The sequence below is a fragment of the Alligator sinensis genome, unplaced genomic scaffold (genome assembly GCF_000455745.1).
Source record: "Alligator sinensis unplaced genomic scaffold, ASM45574v1 scaffold124_1, whole genome shotgun sequence".
Classification (NCBI taxonomy): Eukaryota; Metazoa; Chordata; order Crocodylia; family Alligatoridae; genus Alligator; species Alligator sinensis.
Window position 1 is genome coordinate 1657767 of NW_005842020.1, and position 21905 is coordinate 1679671.

The 21905-nt window shown below is 40.3% G+C and overlaps 1 protein-coding gene across 7 annotated transcripts in view; it reads right to left on the minus strand.

Annotated features, from left to right (window-relative positions):
• VSTM2A (V-set and transmembrane domain containing 2A) overlaps window positions 1-21905 on the minus strand; it is a 71138-nt gene that overhangs the window by 30833 nt on the left and 18400 nt on the right. Inside the window, exon 1 of one of the 7 annotated variants that reach the window (XM_006022169.1) lies at window positions 624-692. The exons of the other annotated variants lie outside the window; for them this stretch is intronic. The gene's annotated coding sequence lies outside the window, so the exon portion shown is untranslated. Of the gene's footprint in view, window positions 1-623; window positions 693-21905 lie in introns of those variants that run through there. 7 annotated transcript variants of the gene reach the window in all.

The following is a 21905-nucleotide window of genomic DNA, read 5'->3' on the forward strand; positions in this document are numbered from 1 at the left end:
GGGTATTGTAATACACTGAGGTTCAGATCAGCTGGCGCGGGCGCTGTGATGCTTGAAGTCCAGATCCAGACTCAGAAACCGATGAAAAGTGGGGATCAGCTGCCTTCTGTGCCTTTTTTTTCCCCAGCTACCTGGCAGCTCCGTCCAACGTCAGCTCCTGCTGCTCAGGATTGCGTGATGACTGCCCTCCCTAAACAGTGATCCGGCTTGGGAAGTGGGGAGTGGGGGAGACTGGCAGGGGGGGGGGAGGGGGGAAGAGGAGTCTACGTGGCTTGCATCGCTTCAACTTTTCCCACTAATGGCTGCGATGATGCCTTTAACCCTTCTTGCTCTTGGCGTTGTGTTTGTGTCGCTCTCTCCACCTGCTCAGACAGCTACAGGGTAACACGCTGGGGGGGAGTGGATTTGTGCATAATGGAGAGCTGACTGGATCGTACTGATGTAATCTTTAGTCTGGCATCCCAAATCGTTCCCTGACTAAGAGGGTAATGCACAGCGGTTTGCCTTTTTTTTTTTTCCTGGTCTCGCTTTTCCTCTTTCTCCCTCCTCTAATAAAGAAACAGTTAATATCATGAGTTGCACTGCTGAACTTGCTATTGACTGTTCTAAATAACAATGCTTACCTCAGACATTATAATTTGGTAGATGATCTTCCAACCAAAATAGATGAAGACATCAAGACTTTAAATGCCATCAGTTTCTCCCCAGATATGGATATTCTGTATGTATGTACCCATAAAATCTATACATTTTCTGAAGAAAAAATAATATAATGGCAGTCTCTGATTCTGTGATATTCTATTGATTTGTCATAGGTATATGTATAGTGCAGAAAAGGTTTTTAACCATGTTGAAGAATGCTTTTTTATCATTTTTTTTTGTACGTACCTTTTATGGACTAGAATTCACCAGCATATGATAGCTCATTGCAGTCAAGAGGCTAACCTTGACTACTGTAGGTGTGGAAAGACACTTACAACTGTCTGCACTAAAAAGAGCCTTCTGACCAAACTCCTGTTGCTGCCTTTAGTAAAGAGCCATCTAGAAAGTACTTAATACATTAAGAAAAAAACAAAAACCTTTTACATGATTCAGCTCTGAGTCCCTTTACCCCCAACATCAACCACCACCAGCAAAGTAGAGGATCTGATAGGCAGTCAAAGAGCTATGTGACTTGCCCTTGCTCCTATTTGCAAGATGAAAAATAAACAGAGCTAGTTAGAAAAGAAATTATCCATAAAACATATGTTGTACCCATATGAACAATTGGTTTTTCCACTAGTTGAAATATTGGGTAGGTCTGTCATTCATAACAATGGGAATGCAAGTTCCACAATGATAGAAGGAGGAACATTGCCTACTTTATCTAGCACACCAACCTCCACCAGAGAAAATGATCATATCTACATGAGACACTTGACATAACAGAAGCAGCTTTGTAGAACTGTATCACAGGATTAATGTCTCTTCCTTTATAAAGTTTTCTTTTCATCATTTTTTTTTTATAATTACTTGGCTCCTTCCAATATTTATATAGCTGATGGATATATTTCCCTGTGATAATGGTCTCTTCCACTGATGTCATTTTTAAGTACTGTAATAGTTTTCCGTAAAAACAAAAAATGCAGAATAAAGTATACAAACTCAAAAAAACCCCAAAAAACAACCAAAAACCACAAAAGACCTGCTGGTATATCAAAAGCACTTTCAAGATGTTATACTGAGACAGAGATTTAATTGTCCTAAAGAGGTCATGAGAAATGTATTTAAAGCCAAGATTTCTACCAAAATAAATAAATAAATACTACAATGAAGAGAAAGATGGTGTAAAAAATGTCTGTTCAAAAGTGAGCAGTGATTGTGCATGTTTCCGTTATTAGGTATCTAACCACAGTCAACCACAACCATTTTAAAGGGGCTTGTTTTTCAGAGAGTGAAAGTTCAGCCTTCCCTGAAAAGTCAGATCCCTTTCAGGCATTTTGAATTAAGGAACCCAAATTCTTACACATTTGTAAATGCAAGCTAACTGATTATAGGGTTCACTATAAATACATGTACGTCATCAGTAATCAGTTTAAATTACAAATTAGAGATACATCATCAGCAGTCAAGTTAAATGCAAATTAGACTGGAAAAATAATCTAAGCAGCATCACCTGTTTTGGAAGGAAAGGGGAGAAACATAAATAGAGCAATCTTTTTTTCCAATCTAGAGTGCCTGGCTGAGAAAATTTAATTTTAGTAATTTTCAATTCCAATTGGAAGCAAAGATCTTATAATCAACTGAAATAACTTTAACCTATGTTATTGTGATAGAAGGGGACTTCCTAGTGAATGTAGAAAATAATGTATATGCTAAATATAACGTTAAAATATCAGAGTGAAGTTATATTTATGAGAAAATTAACTAGTGAAAAGAATCCTACTGGATTATGTTCAGTATATCACTTTTTGTTGCAATATTTATGTCTTATGATACATTTTAAATGTTTCTAAGTAGAAATTATTAACTGTATGTAATTGTGCACAGAAAGAACAGCTTATCAAGATAAAACTTACACTAACATAGAGAGACCTTGCCTGAAGTCAACTATATCAGGTGATCCCTATGATGATTCTCTGTAGGGAAGTAAGCTGAGTAGCTATGCTGAGAGTTTCTCTGCTCTTTCATTTTATACAAAGGGTCTCTGTCTTGACTTACACAATTTAGTGTAGAGGAATAATGGGTTGTGCTTTGTGGTGAAGTTTTTGGATCCATGATTGTTTTATTTCCCTATTTTGGTGTTTTAAATAAATGGTATAGAGAGTCTGTGTACTACTTCAGTCCATAGCCTGAGTATCTGCACAGAGAGAGGGAGATTTTCCAAAGTGCCAAAATTATTTCACAGGAGAAGTCCCATTGATTTGTCTGTCCATCTGAATTTTGTAACTGCAGCTCATTTCTTATTCTTTTAAAAAAAATCATGTTACTTATACTTACTCATGAATAAGCTCCATACACATCTATCAATCTGCACGAGTCAGTTCATGACACTGATTTTTTCTAGATTAGGTATTGATCCCATTAATCCTATTTACTCTATGTTTCTATCTAGTCCTGTTATTGGAGAAAATAGTTGATGTCTATAGAAGGGGCAGTCATCAAAGTGTCTTATTGGGGTTCTTTACATGAAGAATAGCCCAGAACAGTTATGGTGGAATACATTTTTGACATTAGCTCCCACTCAAACTTATTCCACACTGATAGTGTACATATAATGCAAAATATGAAGGTTCATACATGAAGTAAGTGCAGAACAGTTGTTGCATCATATCTTGGTGCACCCACTTTCACTGATTGATCTATCTCAGATTTCTCATTAAGAAAGCTTCTCAAGACACTGTATCTGTGGCATATTAAAGGGTTTGTTTGTTGATGTTTTGGATATTATTTGTGTTAGTTGTACATAACAGCTGTTACTAAGTATTTTAAGGATAGATTAGACAAACACTTGTCCAGGATGGTTTACATAGGGATGATTCTACCTAGATGACCTCCTGAGGTCCCTTGATGACCTATTTTTCCATGATCCAATTACTTTAGGCCTTGATATTGCCTGGGAAATGCATTGATTGATTATCTTGTTTTAGAGATACAGAAATATAAAGTGACTCTGTTAGGTATGTCATATTTCTTTTCTACCTAGCCATGATATATTTTTGGCATGTCAGCAGACCCTAGGAAGAACTGACATTTTAGAATGACTTTTTTGTTTCTATGAATCATGCTTTTATTTTAAATGTGTTCTATAGGGGAATTGATCATTTGTCCAAAAGGATCTCTCAATGTTCCGTTACGCCTTTTTTAACCTTTTACCACTTATGGTCTGCTACCACTGGAATTTGTGATATTATTTTGGCCCTGTTGCCTCTAGTAAGATTAAGGCATCCAACCATGTCTCTGGTTACTTGGACTCAGGGATGTATTTGATCAATATATTCAGTGTCTGGTTGAGAAATGGATGATTTTTAGCTGCAGGCTGCCACTTTTTCTGTAGATGCAAGCCCTCAGACCATTGCCAATACCTCTCTCCTGTCATCTCTTTGTAAAGCAAGGTTTTCTATTTTTTAAAAATAAGATAAAAATAAAAATTCTACATGGGCCATAATAATATTTCCAGTTTAAATTTTATGTTTAACCACTAAGGTATTTCTACACAGAGTGCATTATATGGTAGCCAAATGCTCTGCGTGTACTCATTTACATAATCATAGCTGCACTCAGTACCCCTCATAATTCTTTCTACTAATATCCTCTTGAATATAAAGTATCCTCTGGGATACACACATATAATTCACATTTTCAATGATTTAAGTGACTTGGGGTTACAAAGGAATCTTTGAAGGTAGAATAGGCCCACAGGGCTCTGCTCATTACAATGTTATGTAGGCTTTCTCTACTGCACAAAAGGACCTTTCTCATGAATCATTTGTTTAGCCTATTCTGTGAAATGTCTCTCAGAATAAATGGAGCCATGTGTCAATGAAGAGTTTGTAAATACTTGTCTTTGTCCCATTGTCATCCTTCTGCCTGAAATTCAAATCTTTATTCCTTTGAATGCAAAATGCACATCACATGGCTGGAGCCGTTTTATATTTGTGCACTTATGTTAACCTGATGTTACTATTCTTAAGTTACTGTTCCACTGAGTTGGAATAGTAATGATACATCACTTGACATGCCTTTGATTGTATGCTTTTCTTCTTTTCATGTGCGGCTGAAATAGCAGATGGACTAAGATAGAGGATGTTCTTAGTGTTGCTTATGGGGAAACAAATATAGGGGAGTTATTCCTCTAGAAGCCATCATGAACACAGTAATATCAGATTCTTTTGTACAGTAATGGCAACAGGGTAAATAACAACTAGTTCAGTGTCAGTGGGATCATCTACCCATGCTAGTAATGTACTGAATATACTCCAGCTCAATTTTGAGCTAGAGTAAACTAATCCTGACATCATGATCTACACATGCATTTAAAAGCAGTAATTTGCTCTGCTGCTTGATACCACTTTTATCTGACAGGACTATTCAGCAGTACAGTAAATTAGTCTACTCAGTAAATTAGTCTAATTGTTGCTCATGTGTAGATAGTGATGCTTTGCTGCACAGCAAATTAGTCTGCTGTGCAGTAAAGCATCTTGTGCCCAGTATCAGAGAGAGACAAAAATTTAACTAGAACAAGTGACATTTACATTTTGGGACAGGCCTGAGAAAACAATTTGGAGAACTAATCCTAACTTATTACCAGGCATTCTCAGTAGATTACTCAGCACTGGGTCTACTTAACTATTATGAGAGCTCTTTCTTTGAGTATATTTAAGTTTATCTGACAAATTTTATATAACGGGGTGTGTGTGTGTGTGTGTGTGTGTCTAATTGTGTATTAGAATCTTTAGTTTCTTAGTCTACTGGTTCTTGCTGCAAAGTGGAACCCTGTTGATTGTTCTTTTCCACCCTAGAGATCACTTTACGATTTGAAAGCTAACTTTGTAACAAAAAGGGATTGAAACTTCAGGAAAGAACTAAAAAAATTGAATGGGGACTGCTGGCTTTCTCTGTTAAGCCTCATGCAAGCTCTAATATATTTTTAGCAATTAATTTAAAAAGGAAGCCTGATGAACAAACTTGATTTTTTTAAAAGTGCTACACAAGGTCTTCAGGCCTGCAAGTTCACCAGAGCTATTATATGTCTAACAAAGCACTAATTATTTCCACAAGTCTCGGAAAGACCAATGCATGTATTTGTCTTTGAAACCAACATGGTTTAATGGGACTACACACATGCTCAGAGATAAGCCCAAGCATAAGCCTTTATCTAATCAGGGGTTTAGCTTGTAACTTCTTTGGGCAGGACCTGTCTTTTCATTATATATGTTTCCTTTATCTAGCGCAGTAGGGCTTTGATGGAAGCCACCTGAGCTACTTCAGTATGGATGTTAAATCATTATCAAAATCATTGTCAGAGAAAAAAGTGTATTGGTTTGTAAGAGACATGATGGGGGCTCATACAAATTTGAATTTATTTAAAAAATGAAGACTTCTGTTGCTTATTATAGGCAGGATTGGTCATGCCACCTATTATTAAAGTTGCCTGAGGATTTCTATGCTTTCAATTGATTATAATGCTGCAAAACTATAACCATTTGCTCTTATATTTTCCATGCTGGGTGCCTCCCTTAGTCTGGTGATATTTTTCCCTCCTTTATCTCAGTGTTTCAGTCATTTCTGAGAATAAGGTTAAACTTTTATTTGAAAGGCTTTCATACCGCTATGCTTCGAATGAGGGACTTGAAATTTGGCAAGGTGTGTGTGTTACAAATGGACCTTTTAGCATCCTGGTGGAAATCCATATATATTTTACAAGGCTGCATAGTTTTGAAAAATTGTAGGTTGCATATGCTCAGTAGAAGTTTCTTTGATTTTAACAGCAATAATCTGCAAAAAGTCCATCCTCAGTTATCATGATCAGGGTTCTCACAGCTCTGAGTGCTGAATTGGTGGCACACATGCTATCTCTATAGAGGAAACGAGAATGTCTTGGGACTCCATGGACATCTAGAACTAGGAACTAAGAACTAGGACATCAAGAATGAGGAACCAGTAGAAGGAAGGGAACAAGGGTAGGGGAGAGAAGAAGATCTGATGTGGAGCTAGGGCATGTGAAGGAGAAATAGGACTGGCTCTGCAAAAAGACTGAGACAAGGAGGGAGGAAAAGGGAGACCCAGACTGGATAAGTAGCATAGGAAAGGAAGTAGAAAATGGAGGACTAAGGGAGAGGGCGATCAAATGAAGGACCAGGAAGGGAACACTGTCATTGTTTGTGCAAGGAGGCTAATACTGTGTTGAGACTAGAAAAAAATACTGAGTCAGGAGAGAATAACTAAGTCTCAGACCATGAACCCAGAGGGGGATAACTAGCTCTGCACAGTCCAGAAGTGTGGGACTGGGATAGAAGGCCATCCTGTAAATGGACATGAAAGACATGAATTGTTGGATGCAGATCAGGAACCTGGCACAGGGAGAAGCCAGGATTGGAAAATGGATAGGTTGGAGGGGAACTTGCCAGAAGAGTCTGTGCCCATGAGTGCAAACTGCCCTTCGGCCCTTGGAATAAGCTCATGATCCTCGAGTCTCACACCTCTTCTTCTGTTAGTCAATGTCTGTGAAGCCACAGACAAAATGTCTCAACCACACCTAGTGGTTGTCCATACAGAGGATGACAATCTACTACCACTACTACTTTCTTAGTTCAGGTATTCTGGTTGTCTCCCTAAAGGCTCGAACTCTGTGGTTAGCCCACGTGAGGGTCAATATGATGTAATATTATAGAATGTCTCCTTTCTTTTAGCTAGCTTTTTCTGTCCCTGGCCCCCATTGCCTTGTTCAGTACATAGGTTAATATAGCTCTGGAATGAATCTGGTTTATGTGGTGAAGGAAATTGTTGTGTGAATGATCTTTGTCTCATTTGCTGCAGAAGTTGGAAAGTAAATAGTGAATGAGTAAGAAAGAAAAAGAGAGTGCCTTATAGCCAAAGTAGGTTAACTCTGCTCTGAGGATGTATAGTCTATACCTGACCTTACCACAATTGCCCTGTCATGCTGGGCAAGTAACTTAAATCAAACTTTCACTGGTGGTCATAATTGCTGAGTTCTGAGGAGACCCTGAGATTGGGCTGTTACCACTCCAACTGAAAGGAATGGGAGTTGTGCTTAAATATATTAAGCCAATTATTCTGTTAATAGAGATTCAAGGGAGCTCAGACTGTGCACCCAAAATATGCCTTTAGTCTTAATCTCTATGCCCTAACTACTCATCTGTAAAATGAGACCAACATCACCCCTTGACTGCAAAAGTGGTTGTGAGGAGATGAATTAATGTTTGTGAAGCATTCATAGACTACAGTGAAGAGCATGATAGAGAAGCCCATAAGGAAATTAATCATTCTGTCTTCCACATGGGGTTTGACTAGTGCTCAGTAAACAAGGCCTACAGCCACACTGAACAAAAAAGATAAAACAAAATATTGAACAGCTGTTCATTAAGTGAGTACTATCCATCCTATGCACTAAGTGAGGCAGGAGTCCCTGGAAAAAATAGTATGTAATCATGGAAGACTGTATCATAATGCATACACAGAAGGGGGCCAAATTAAGGTTAATTCTCGTTTAGCTGACTCTTGAGTGCTTGGCTTTGCAACTTTAATAATATTCCATAAGCATAGCTTTCTGTGTGTGAGGCCTGGTCTGTGAATATCTACAGCTCAAGTCAAGCTTTCTTTGTATTGTCTCTCTGTTGGTATGAAGAAAAAAATAAGATTTCAGATTTCTTTTGGATTTGGTGCATTAATCCAAATGCTCCTTTTCTCCTGTTCTCCTCTTTGTCTTTATTAGAGGAATCATATGTAAAAGTGCTGTTTTAAGCATAATAACTGTTTAAGAATTTGTACAAAACATGAAAAAAATAACTTGCCGGACACTTTAATGCAGAGGAAGTATTTTTTTTCCTGAAAATCATAATTTTTTTTAATTCACACTGCAAACAGTTTGATAGTCTCATATCTTTAATGGTAGTGTCTAGACCATTACGTTAAGTTTTCATTTCAGGGAAGACACCCCTGAGGATGGGATTAAGACCCCAGAATCGCTTAGTATCAGATTTTCAATGCCTTTTAAGAGCTTCAAGATGCAGGAACCATATAGACCAATACTGTAGCAAATTAAAATTTCAATACAAATTTTTTATTAAATAACATGAACATAGTAAAACAACAACCTCAAATCAACTTCATATCCTGCTACATTGAAACAGCTCTGAGACTCCATCATTTTAAGAGTCATTATTGTCCATTTTTCAACCTGCTGTATCATTTCATTTTCCCCATGAGTTTATTTCATGTTTAAATGGATTTTCCCAGGAAGAAAAGGCTTATGGGGGAGCATGACAACAATTGAGCAGTGTTGTCCACAAGCAGTGAACAGAGGCTAAAGATTCTCTGGAGATGGCCCCAGGTTTTAGCTGATTTACTGAGAGCTTTGGCTTGTGGGAGAAAAAAATATTGTGCTCATTCTCCTCTTCTCCAGGAGAAAATGACGTAGAGCAAATTTCACAAGGAAAAACTTGGAAAGAACTTTCCTTCCTTCATTTCTCCCTGTGGGGGTTTCTATTGACAGATGTCAATTGATTCTTTACATTCTTGCTTCACAATCAATTTTTGCTATAGCAACAAGTAGGTAGAAAGGAGGCACTAAGATATTAGACACAGTTTTTACAGTGAAACAGAAAGGGACAGAGAGTATTGGCACATGAGACAGGCTACAGTGTGAACTTAGACAGTTAGCTAAACCATGGTAAGTCCCTGGATTTGTTGTGCTTTCACTAAGCAGTAAGGTGCCTGGCATTTGCCATGAAGACTACTGGCAAATGCAAGACACTCGTGTCAGTTACTGCGGAGTAGCTGTAAGTTTACCTCAGAGTAACTAGTATGTGTGCTCATGCTCTAATTTAACTTACAGCTACCTCTTTGTGTGTTTGTACTCAGAATGACTTTAGGGAAGATATTATTTTCCTTAATCTAAGGGTCTGGATACACATAACACTTAGGCCAGCTTAAATGAAGTTTCAACCTGAGGCAGACAGACATGCAAGCCTGAGTTTAAAGCCACTTACCTCAAAAATCAAGTTATCCTTTAAACTCATTGACTGTGAACCAGTTCAGTCTTGGGAGTGGACACCAAGCGCTCCATGACATGGATCTGGCCAGTCCTCCAGGCATCCAACACTACATCACTCCTCACTCTACCCCCACTCAACTACTGTAGCTGGTCACTGGTACACAGCCACAACTCTACTGCCCCCTTATATGTTGGCAGTGCAACAGATACCTCTTTAAGGCTCTGTTGCACTGCTTGTTTATTAAAATATACCTTTCTAAGAACCAGCTGCCTCCTTACTCCCTACTTGACTTCAGCCCTCTCAACCCCTGAAAACCCCCAAATGTGCATGCAAATGTGCATCCTCCTTTACTCACCACTGCAAGGCATGCTGGGCTGGATTCATTCCCACCCCATGGTATCAGAGTATCTGGCCCTTGACCTGTAAATATGAATTCATGTGGTTCAGGTGAGCCCTTTCGGCCTAGAAGAATTTTGTTCCCTGACATTGCTAACTGTTTGTTTTTGTTTTCTTATTGGCCTTACCTACCTATAAAGAAGTCATATCACTTTAGCTGTTTCTCTACAGTAATTGCAGTGATTTTTGGGTTCAGTAAACACAGACATACATGGATGAGAAGAACTAAACGATGGACTTTATTGTGGAGCAGTTGACAACCTCTGCATACCCTTGTTTGTCTATAACAGCACTAACTGAGGGACCATCTCTCAATTCCCACAATCGGTAGACTTCTAAGTAAAGGAATGTATCTAAATTATAACTTCTATCACTACATCTTCCTTCTTAACAATAACTGCAAAAAATCAATTAACACCCATCTATAGAAAAGAGGTGCTTCACTCTGAAGTGAGTCATTATAACTTACTTTCCTATTTTCCCTCCTTTTGCGGTTCTTTTAACAAGCCTCTATGAGTCTTTCAGGAGGTTACACTTTCTTTTCAGACTGAAGAAGTATTGATTCTGTTTCTGATTTGTTTTTGGTAGGAAATTTTCCTCCAGGTCTTGACAGACTTTAGTCTGTATATTGAGTGTAATTTCTTACACTTTTGGCATCTGTCTTTTTACATATAATAGTTCATTAGCTACAGACTGCTGAGGCTGATTTCTTCTTTTTGCATGATAATATTTGCATCTGTACCTGTAAGTACATTTTTTCCTGTAAGGAGATGGCTGTTTGTTGAAGCTTGTTTCTTCCTAGGTAAATTGTCCAGATTTGGACCATGGTGGCCAAAATTATCAGGAAGCATGACGGTTGTATCTTCTTGTACTGCACGCACACTTTTCACTAGCTTCAGTTTTTCACAAACTGCCAGACTACAACTTGGTGTCACCTCCCTAACTATTGTTGGCTACAAATGTCCAACTCGGGATCCTTAAAATTCTAGTTTATTAGGCGGATTGAAACACTGTAATCATAAACCTTGGGGATGGTCCCCACACACACACACACACACACACACACACACACATGCACACACGTACACACACACAGTAGCAGGCTACAGAGTCAGGTATACCTATCCTACAAGCGCTGGAGTCTGTCGTTGAGGCTTCTTTCAGTGTGGTGTTATCTTCCAGAAGGGGGTTGCCGGCTGGTCCTTCTGGCTGGACAGGTCTGGTTGAGATGGAGATCAAGAGGGCGCCCCTGAGGGTCACTTTTCACTGCCTTTTATCTGTCCTTGGCAGACTTTGGTGACTCCCCAGTTTTCAGGTTTGCCCAATCCAGGGGTCATTGACCCTCATGGGACTTCTCTCCCTCGGTGGCTACTGGACAGCATCTGTCAGCCCCAGGGGTCGTCCGCATGTACATGCAGGTTTGGGAGTCTGTTGATGAATTTAGAATAGGGATCTGGGAGTGGTCGATTTGGAGATATTCAGCCCAAAAGTTGGTCCCCAGTGCTGATTAACTCAGGCCAGGGCTTCTAGCCCTTGATCAGTGACGTTTAGAGATTTCCCGGTTGTTACATTTTCTTTTATTGAGTTCTTCCGCTGGCTGATCTGCAGCTTCCCAGGTGTTAATTGCGGCCTGCTGCTACAGTGTTACACATTCAATCACTGATTCACTAAGTTGAAAGGTGAGGAGTATAAAATATAAGCTACAAATGCCATGGCACACAAATAGATAAAAATACCAAAATACAAGGGGAGATACAAAATGCACACATACACATTTTAAAACACAATTCCTTATCTTAAAGTGAAAGAGAGAGGAAGGAAGAAAAGGTAGAAAAAGAGGAACATATCCAAAGAAGGGAGAGCAAATGCAGGCAAGAGGAAAAGGGGGCTTTCTGCTACACTATCACAATGAATTGGAGTTTCTATGCTGAATTTTTATATTGGATGCTAACAATGCATCTCCCTTCCACTGGTATTTTTCCCCCTGAATAGCCAATTATTTTAATGTTTGTTGGACTCTCTTTTTGGTTTCAATTTTAATTGTCTATATCATGCTCTAGTAAAATATTAACCTGTGCTCCAATGTCCAATTTAAATGAAACCATCATTCCTTTCACTTCCACTGGCAAAATCTGGTCCTTCTCATTGATTTTGCTTGATCTACCATATCTATATAAAATTCTTCTGGTATGCTCTCAGCTGTATGCACTTCAGATTTTTGTGTTTGGAATAAGCAGCACCTGGCAAAATGTTTCCTCTTGTTACAGGTAAAACAGAGCTTCCAAAATGCAGGATGTTTAGGGTCGTGTTGCCTTCTACACTTGATACATATCTGCTTATTTGGTCTCTCCCTCTCAGCATTCTTTTTGTAAATGGAAAAATCTACCTGTAAGTTTGCTTTTTGGACCACATTATGTCATGCCTACTGCATGAACAACCCATTTTGGTGTATTCAGCTCTGCAGTCTGGGCCTTCATAGTTTCTGTTGCCCACATATTTAGACAATCTTTTCTAGGGCAGTGGTTTTCAACCTTTTTTCATTTGTGGACCACTAAAAAATTCTGAAAGGAGATGAAGACCCCCTCTGAATTGTAAGTGCAGGTATTCAAATACTTTTGATTGATCGTAGTCATCCGTTGTGGACCCCTTAGACATAGCCTGCAGCCCCCCAGGGGTCTGTGACCCACTGGTTGAAAACCACTGTTCTAGGGAGAAGTCTCTCTCACACTGTACTTTCTTGTAGTTCAGTGTCTGCAATGCCACAGATAATCTTATCTCTAATCAAAGATTCTGTCAAGTTCCCAAAAGCACAGTTCTTAGTCTCTGCAGGTCAGTAACATACTGATCTATACTTTCTCGTGTTGTTATTCTGCACATAAACAATCTAAATTTTTCAAAGGCCTCATTTTTGGCATGTAGTACTTTGCAAATTTGGACAGTCTTACACTTAAACTGTATATATTGTCCTTTGGTAAAGGTGTTATAAACAGTCAGGGGTTTCTCCCCATAATATGGAAGAAGACTGAAGGTTTGACTTTGTCAGTTCTCTCTTCTGTTCCTGTGGCTGCTAGATACCACTCAAACCTTTGTCCGAATGCCTTCCAGTTCTCTGCTACATTGTCTGACAACAGAAGGACAAGTAGAGTTTGCAATATGTTCATGACCAAGTGTACTTAGACAATAACTTTATAGAACTATCACTTACAGTGGTACTTATCCTTCCATGCAGCTATGTTGCTCCACTTGCTCTCAGTTTCTATCTTTTTTTTCAGTTTAAAACTCAAATTCTTTCTAGTTTTTCCTTACTTACCATTATTGACACCATGTAGTATCACCAGGTCCAGTAAACACAGGTTTTGGTGAGTGAAAAGAATTAAATAATGAACTTTATTGTGGAACAGTAGAAAACCTCTGCAGATCCAACGCCGATAAATGCAAGGTTCTCCACCTTGGGAAAAAAAACCCGCAGCATCCTTATAGGCTCGGCAGTGCTATGTTGGCTAGCACTATGGAAGAAAGAGACTTGGGGGTCATCATTGACCACAAGATGAACATGAGCCTGCAGTGCGATGCGGTGGCTAGTAAAGCGACCAAAACGCTGGCTTGCATCCACAGATGCTTCTCAAGCAAATCCCGGGACGTCGTTCTCCCCCTGTACTCGGCCTTAGTGAGGCCACAGCTGGAGTACTGTGTCCAGTTTTGGGCTCCACAATTCAAAAAGGATGTGGAGAAGCTTGAGAGAGTCCAGAGAAGAGCCACGCGCATGATCAGAGGTCAGGGAAGCAGACCCTACGATGACAGGCTGAGAGCCCTGGGGCTCTTTAGCCTGAAAAAGCGCAGGCTCAGGGGTGATCTGATGGCCACCTACAAGTTTATCAGGGGTGACCACCAGCATCTGGGGGAACGTTTGTTCACCAGAGCACCCCAAGGGATGACGAGGTCGAATGGTCACAAACTACTTCAAGATCGTTTCAGGCTGGACATAAGGAAGAACTTCTTTACTGTCTGAGCCCTCAAGGTCTGGAACAGCCTGCCACCAGAGGTGGTTAAAGCGCCTTCATTGAACACCTTCAAGATGAAACTGGATGCTTATCTTGCTGGGATCCTATGACCCCAGCTGATTTCCTGCCCTTTGGGCAGGGGGCTGGACTCGATGATCTTCCGAGGTCCCTTCCAGCCCTGATGTCTATGAAATCTATGAAATCCTTTGCTAGTCTCCTGCTAACTACCCTGAGAGACCATGTCCCAATGCCCAAATAAAGTAATCTTCTAAATAAGGGAGTATTTCTAAATTATATCTTCTATCACAGGAACAGGAAGGTAATTATATAATACAGTTTATTTCCATATGGGAAGAAGCATAACGCTTTTGCATACCAATTTAATTTCGCCCACAGTGGGATATTGTCACTATGACTTGTTCATTAAAAAGAAAAAAAGAAAAAACACATTGGTGAGCAAAATACCAGTATATAATCTGTGTGTTTAGACCAGGCCTTAGTTTGTTTTTTATGATCCCTTTTCGGCACATGTAATTCTGAGGAAAGCAAAGGGATTAGGAGAGGAACAGGTGGGGATAATAATATCAGTTTGCTCCCTTTATTGTGTGAGGAAAGCTAGGACAGGGTATGCAAGAGTACAGATTGGCACATCCCCCAGGTAAGCCAGATTGTAAAGAACACAATTTGACCCTAACAATTTATCTGTCTGAGATCAGCCAAGAGAAAGTCACAGGATAGTTGCTGTGAGCATCCATCCAGGAAAGCATGAGCAATTCACAGAGCCATTCATGTGTACAATTTCAGATCCTTCTCACCATTCCTCAAATGCAGTAATGTTGTGTTATAAGAAACACAAAACCAGAAAACACCCTATACAAAGCACTAAATGGAAAATCAGGTCTATTTAGAAACTAACTGTAGCCCTAAAACTGTAATCTTCCACTAAGCTGTTGATGGGAGTGAATATGGGGACTTAAAACAGAGCAGGATGTTTATGTTGGCAATGAATGTGGCTTTTCCCTTTGAGGGAATCTATTGAGAACTCAACATGTCTAATATAATATACTTTCAACAAATTCTAGCTTCATAAAAGAATTTTGAAAAACACCGGGAAGCTGAAGCTATTTACATACCAACTTACTTGTTCATCCTGTAAATAAATTTACTTCCATCATTTTAACTCTGGGTAACTCTTTTGTGTCCCTTTTCAGAAAGTATAATGAAACAGCCAGGGAGGTTTTCTTACTTTATGGAAATAACTAATTTCTCATTCTTTGGGCCTTCTTTTGTGAGGGGAGGGAGGATTATTTTATCTTGTTTCCCTACCTGTATTTAACTTTTTCACTTAGCCCAGGAATTTTCAATCTCTGGCTGTGGATCAGATCCAGCCTAGGGAGATGTGTCATCTGGGCACATGTTGGCAAAATCTGGTGAACAGTCACATTATCTGGCTGTGGGACTCCCCAAAGTTCCAGAAATTTGGCAGCAGAAGAGCAGTGGCAGTGATAATAGCAACTCCCCTGCTCTTAAATTTCCAGAGCTAAGAGGATCACCGAGGGCCAGATAATGTGACCCTGTGTGCCAGACTGCACCCACATATGGCCAGATCCAAGCCCCTGGGCTTGGAGTAGCATGTGTAATCACACCCATGGACTGCACACAAGATCTAGCTTGCAGATCAACTCAGTGCCACTCATCTGGCCTGAGAGGCACAAGGTTGGGCACTACTGACCTAGACAATAGCAGGCAGCAGTTTTTAGGATAGATACCCAAACTAACTTTAAATGAAGCAGGATCTCAGCAGGGAACTGATCATCCTGTGTGGACAGAGTTCTGCTGTGTAGACATATGCTAAACATGACTGGAATACTCCCTCCTCACCTAATTCTGCTAGATCTCCTGTCAGGTTTCTTCTGGGTATTTATGACACTCTTCTTACTACTATTCCATCCTATCTCATAGCATATGTCTTCTCAATATTCCCACAGTCAATATGCACACAATAGCAACTAACGTTTTGTCCCATTCCCCAATGGGTTTAAGGAAATTATCATCCTTGAAACGTCTATTGTCCAGAATGGCTTCCAAGAATATTTTACCTCATAGATTTTTTTCTCTGTCTCTCTTTTTTATGACATCTCATCCCCGTATATTTCTGATATGATATATACAGTTAAAAAATTCTTATATAAATTTACATTACTTCCTAACATGAGGAGATGGGAGGGGAGGGGAGGGGATGATGCACAAGGCTTGGCATTGGGATTGCCATGGGGTTGCCTACTGGAGACCAGACACAGCCTAGTGGGGTGCAAGTGAGGTGCAAGTTGACAGGGTTTTGGGGTGATCACAGCTTGTATGGGGGGGCTTAGTGTGAGGATCCTAGTGGGGGGTGGGGACTGTAGAGGCTGGTTTACTGGTGAACAGGTACCTCCTGCTGTAATTCATTAGAAAAGACATAACCAGGGGTAGATTGGTATTTGGCTCATTCAAAAGCCTGGTGCGTGCAAACACAAACCTGACATGACAAAATAAACCAGTCTAAAAATGTTAATGCTCATTAAGTTAACGAGGATTACACACCATGGCATGTACAAGCACCTCTGTTGAGGACTTGACTGGGGTGCTTGTGCTAGGATGTATGGGAGATAGGTCTTACTCCACTTTATGCTCCTGTGCAGACATATAATCTATTCAAGCTCTTATTCTACCTACCATAGCAAACACTTATAGAAATGGCTTCTCCCTTTTCCACTTACAAGAGTAATACAGAAACGAGCATGCTGTAACTGTATTAGCCTGATGGGCTGTTAAGCTCAGGTGGACATTTACCCTTTTTTCATCTGCTTGACTTTGCCATGCAATGGATTGACATTTTAAATGATCTTTTAGGTTTCCATGTATTTTCAGAATCAGACACTCAAGAATAGCACAGAAAGAGAGAAATAGAGAACCTATGCTCCTTTGCCCTTTGTAGAGATGTGCAAGGAATAATAATTGTTTCATGGATGATTTTGTATCTTTCAAATTTTGCTTTTGTTCCATTGGAAAATCATATCAGCATTTTGAAATTCATCCTGAAAGGGAATGGACCTTCAACCTTGTATCATCTGCTTGGGAAGCTGTCCTAGAGCTATGAACTCTGGAAAGCATGGTCTCTTTTCTTAAGGAAATACAAAGTGTAAGTGTGACTCTGAGTCATCCTTCATAGTAGGATGCCATAGAGATGCCATAAAGAGACTCGTGTCAGGAGACTGGAGGCCTCAAAATTAGGTGGAAACCAGGCAGGCAAGTCCCCATCAGAACTGTGCCAGTGTCCATCAGAAGCTAGTTAGTAATATATTATCCCAATGAAAAGTTTTATTGTTCAGATACTGGCAAATTATGATAAAAATATTTCACTGGATTTTTTCTGAGAAACTCTAGACTTTATATTTTGCTACGTATTTCTCCTTTAATTAAAAGGAACCCCTAAATGGAACCCCATAGTGGATTGAGTAGTATGTTTCTTAATGAAAGTACACTGAATTGTTTGAAGGGAATATTGATACACAAAAGGGAAAAAAATAAAATAAAATTAGAAACTGCAATGCAGGAAATGTCAACGTGCTTTAAAAGCATATATTCCTTAATGTTTCTATCAACTATTTATGGTAAAGTGCTATCATCTCTAATCTCCAATAGAAGATGAGCTTTAAGGACTGTTTGTACATCTGCATTTTGAAAACACTATATTAATGAAAAGCTTAGGGGCAGAAAAAGATGCAAAACAGCAGTGCTTATGATTAAATGTTATGATTGGTTGATTGAGGATGATTAACAGGTTGTTGTATTCAAGGCTGTATTTACTATTTAGTCCAGTTTTTGTGTACCTACTGTTTTAGCAATAGAATATAGAATACTCATCACCCTACAGGACAGACAGCAAATTAAAAAGGAACTGAATCCTTGGTGTAGAGCAGGGCTGTCCATCTTCTAAGTGGTGGTGGTACACAAGTTCTGGGGGGCCATACCAGCAGAGGCCATACCAGTGGGGGTTAGTAGATATGCATATATTTAGTAATCAAAGATAGGAAATTTCAGTCTCTGTCTGCACCTTTGCTCATCCTTGAGCATCCCTGTTGTTTTAGAAGACATAAGCCTAGGCATTTTATGAATACTACATACAAATAAATTGCTTTTTCAACACTTATTTCCTTGACTCTACTGCTGTCTTGTGATCCTACCAGGGTTAGGATAAAACAAAACTCAATTTAAACTTGTGTAACTCTGGCCATTCTACCCGAGATGCTGACTGCAGTTGTTACTGCACAGTCATTTAGTACTTACATACCATGAAGCTGTGTGAGGATGCTAGTTACGGCACAGTGATTTAGTACTTGGGCTCGTGCCCTGCAACGCAGCTGCTCAGTAGTAATGAGCTACTGCGACGTAAGCATCTCATGTACATTCAGTGTAGTTTCATATTTCACTGACTCAGTGGAAAAAGCCTAAGAATTCAGGAATAATAAAAAAAGGCCAAGCAGCAGCATTTTAGACCAAGTGCCATCTCTGTATGTGCAGATTCTTAAAACACTTGTAAAGGATATAATTTAGAATCCAAGGGGACCTGTGAAAAGAGCCTGAAGTGTGATACAGCATGCTGTATAACCAAATAACAGGAACTGGCTTCCATTGTTTAATATTCCTGGCAGTAAGATGGTACCACTTATGATACTGAAAAGTAACACATGGTGGGGCATATAATTAAGTGAAACCAGAGGAATAATTACATAAGTACTAAGCATAACAAGACATCAGTTCTTTAATGCCATATATTGGCATTGGAAATGAAATGGACTTGTAGATGCAGGTCATTGCAAAGAAAGTGGGTATTTTTATGCTCACTGGTGGATTAGTCTGACTTTATATTTTGTTTGAGCAAGATAAAGTTTTAGCAAGAGGTCGATGCAGTTTCCAGTGAAATGAATATTAAATTCCCCTTTCATTTCAATTACTTCAATCTGTATAATAATATAGAGACAATTTTCACGGTGTTTTTGAAGCTCTGACACAAACCAGTGGAAGCCAAGATATTCTGTGTCAACATACTGCTCTAACACCTGCATTAAGCAACTCTGCCTATCTCTTTCAGCACATTCATTACCAAGACGGTTGCATCTAATTTATCAAAAGTGACTAATGAGACAGAATATCTTGCTTTTCGGTGCCTGACTTGGGTCCTTTGAAAAGACCTGGTTTACAACAGGGCAGGTGTTTAAAACTTTAAAAAAATCAATCCACTTGAAGGTGTCTCTCACTGAGGTACTCACATTCACTCACGACTTTTGCAAATGTAGCACACAGTATTTACTGATTGTGACAGGGCACTTAGGGACCAGTCACCAGAAGGGGGCTGGGCTTGAAGCATAAAAGCGCAGGACCTGAGCTGGTCAGACAGGCTTGCCCTGAGAGCCATGGAGAGAGGAGTTCCTGGGCAGCAGGGCTCCTGGGTAACACCTGAGCTGGGTAAATGACACTGGAGGATTGAGGAAGGGATGAAAGGGAGGCAAGGAGGTCCCAGCTGACTGAGAAGAGAGAGTGGGGCCAGAGGGACTGGAGGTTTATAGCCCAGGAGCAGGTGAGTGTCACCAGGGCCAGGGAGCCCAGAGATCTGTAGCCCATGAGGAGTGAGTGAGGAGGAGAGCCCAAAGATGGGCCAAAGGCCAAGAAGGGACACAGTCAGAGACTGGGGGGAGGGGGGCAGGGAAACCCAGACGTCTCAGCTGGCCTAGGAGCAGAGCCAAGAGAGAGAAGCCAAAGAGCAAGGGTCACTGCTGGAGACTGAGGGAGCTAAAGAGCTGGTAACCCAAGAGGAGTGAGAACTGGGGCAGGAAGGGCACGTGTCAGCTAGAATGAGTATCATCTGCAAGGCATGGGCATGGTGAAAGGGGTGGTCAGAGCCATGTAATTAGGGCTTTGAGGCAGAGAGTGGGTTTAATTTAAATTTAAATTAATTTCCTAAAGCCATGAAGAGAAAATTGTCAGGGTGAAATCCTGTCACCATTAGAGTCAGTGGCAAAACTTTTGTTGTCTTCAGAGAGGTCAGGATTTCATCTTAAATGTTAAGTAAGGTTTTATACTGTTAAGGTTGTATTCTTTAAATTTGTCTTCCAACTATGTATGATGCTTAAACTGGAGCTTAATCTTCTGTATGGGCCCCTTCTGAACTTTGGGACTCTCATTTTCTGAAGAATGCCCATGCTTAAGGACATAAGCCAAAGTCAAGAGTGAGGAGTCAGAGAACCAGTGCCAAGTTCCACAGAAGATCTGAGGTCAGGATTGAGGAAGCCAAGCTGAGTCAGGACACTGGGGAAACCAAACAGAAAAGGGCTAGCACCCAGGTTCAGAGGAGATCCAAGATTAGGGTTAGAGAAAGCCATGTCTGAGGCCAGGAGAACCATAGGGCAGAGAACACAAGGCTTTCCAGAACAGAATGAGGATTTATGAAGGCTTATCTGCATCTTGAGGTTGCAGGTATGCTTATAAGGGGTAAGTGGTACTTTCAGCAGTCAATCTAGTTGCAGAGAACTGGGGCAGTCACAATAGCCAGGGATCAGGGGCAGGAGTGACAACTCATTGGCTTGACCCAGCTTGGCATGCCTGATCATAGGCCCTGACAGGACCAGAAGGAAGGGAACAAGGCAAATGGTCTGTAGCTCAGAGAAGTAATTGTCTGTAATGCAGGGATCCTGTTTGCCAGCTTGTGCTATTGCTCCCATTAGGGAAGAAGTTCCCCCTGTACTGCCCTCTATCCATTTTTCCAGTGCCTGTGTTTGTCGCTCAGCTTCAAAAGTAGTGCTGGAGAAGGGCATGAGCAATGGCTGATCCATAAGGTATTGGTTAGTGTGCTTCACTGGGAAATGAAAATGGCCCTGTTTAAACCCGCAGCCTCAGGGGTGACCCAGGGCCCAGGCCTCCAGCATGCCAGGTGAGTTAACTACTCATTCAACTATGGGGCAAAAGGATGGGTGCACCCATTTACCTCCATTTTTTCTGTCTCCTAAGGCTAAGTCATGGTTTTTGGACAACTCCATTTTCACATGTATACAGCTGGTATGGGCCCATGAGGGGGACACATAGGGGCCTTGACTGACAGTGAGCATGGTCTGTCATCACAAGAACATAATCATGCATAACCTCCACATGTGTATGACTATTTGCCCAGGAAGAGATTGCCACCCTGCTTACAAGTGGTTTGCCTAGGCATCCAGAAAAGGACTGAACACTACTTTGTTTCCAGAAATCAATCAGTGAGTATTCTGCTCTGTCATTCTTACAAAATGGTTCACAGTAAAAAGGGAAGCCTTGGTAAGTGGATGACTTTGATCACTAATGTAATCAATCTGACATTTCCATCAATACAAATTAATTTTAAATGTCCTTATAATGAAATAGGTGTCATACTTAGGTTGTAAATTGAAAGGCTAAGGGCTTAGGCTTACATTCTGACCCTACAAAGGCCTCTGGGAAATCTGCCATTGATTTTGAGGAATTAAAGTTTTTATTGTGAATTTAGAGGTGCTGAATACCCACAACTACAACTAAGCCTGACTAAAGCAACGAGTGTTCAGAACTTCTGAATATTAGACCCCATACCACATTAGATCTTGTGACACATGTGCTAAATGTGTCAGTGGAAGCCACTATGATTTCTATACAACAGAGTGGGTCAGGTATGGGAAGTAGGGGAGTAAACTGGTGGGGAGTAGAGCGTAAGTTCTGGTATGCTTGAACTTACTATGTGGCACCC